The following is a 1,350-nucleotide window of genomic DNA, read 5'->3' on the forward strand; positions in this document are numbered from 1 at the left end:
GCGGGAGGCGGGGAGCAAGCGAGCAAACGCGGAGAGGGGGGCCGGCGTCTCCGCGCGCGCCTCTCTTCAGCGCGGCCGCCCCGCACCCGGCCGCCTCCGCCCGCCCCCGTGCGCTCTCTAAGCCGCTCTCCCGCCGGGAGCTGCTAGGCGGCCGCCCCTGGAGCCCGGCAGGGAGAGGGCGGGCGGCAGGAAACGCGGGAGGCGAAGGCGAGGCTGCTCAGCGGCGGCTCGGGCCGCCTCCAGGGACGGGGACGAGCCGTGCGCGCCGGGGGAGGGGGAGGTGCTGGCGCTGCGGCGGCAGCGGGAAGGGCCACCTTCCCAGCACACGCACAGACGCGCCCCCGGCCCGCCGCCGCGAGGGCTGCTGCTGCCCGCCGACCTCCGACCGCCGACCGCTGGTGACCAGAGCGCCCCGGGATAGCGAGGGGGAACCAAGACAGCGCGCTGGCACACGTAGTGGCCGCCACTGCTTCGCCGAGCGCTTCTTGTAGCACCTGCACGGTGTTTTGGAACTGCTTCTCCGAGATCTGGCCAGGAAGGTCTGGGCGGGCGATCTTTCCAAGAAGACGTCCAAAAGACATCTAACTGCAGCCTTCCCTCTCCGGTTCTGTTCCGGTGCCCACAGATCCTGAGGCTGGAGGGTCGCGGAAGACGCCTGCTGGAGTTCATTTAACGCCCCTGGGAGCTAGGCTGTCCGACCTTTAGGGCCTTGGCTGAGGACACTCCTCCAGTCCTCTCCTCCCCACCAGACTGAGCAGCCTCCCTTTGCCAACCCCGGGAGAAGGTGGGGTCCTAACCTTGAGTGTACTACTGCCCCCTCCAGGCATTTGCCCTCCCCGCAGCCCCACTCCCATCAGGCCGCGCCCTAGAATCCCCCCTTCCCCGTGGGCTCACTACAGGCCAAAGCGGGGCTTTACACCCCTAGACTTGGTCCTTTCTCTGCCCGGTTGCACTGGCCCCTCTGGCCAATCCTAGGCAAAGCAGTCCTGGGCCAGACGTATCTGAATGAGCTGACCTAAAACCTCCTGTATGCCTCTTCATCCTTCAAGAATGGGAATCCTGGTCAAAAATTTATAAAATTGCAGAGGCCGATTAGAGCTGGGGACACAGTAGGACATCCAATTACAAAACATCCTTGAACCTGAGCCATATCGATGACTTGTAACAAAGATGGGAGTTTAACCCTCACTGAGCGCTTACTACTTGCCTGGTAATGTAATGCTCACAGCAGCTCTATGAGCTAAATATACTGCGTTTATCATCCTCGCTTTACAGGTGAATACCCTGAGGCTCAGAGAATTTCCGTAGCTAGTTCAAAGTACAGAGCTGCTGAGGGAGGACATCTGTACG

The sequence above is a fragment of the Otolemur garnettii genome, unplaced genomic scaffold, assembly GCF_000181295.1.
Source record: "Otolemur garnettii isolate 467f Iridium unplaced genomic scaffold, OtoGar3 scaffold00014, whole genome shotgun sequence".
In the NCBI taxonomy this organism is placed as follows: Eukaryota; Metazoa; Chordata; class Mammalia; order Primates; family Galagidae; genus Otolemur; species Otolemur garnettii.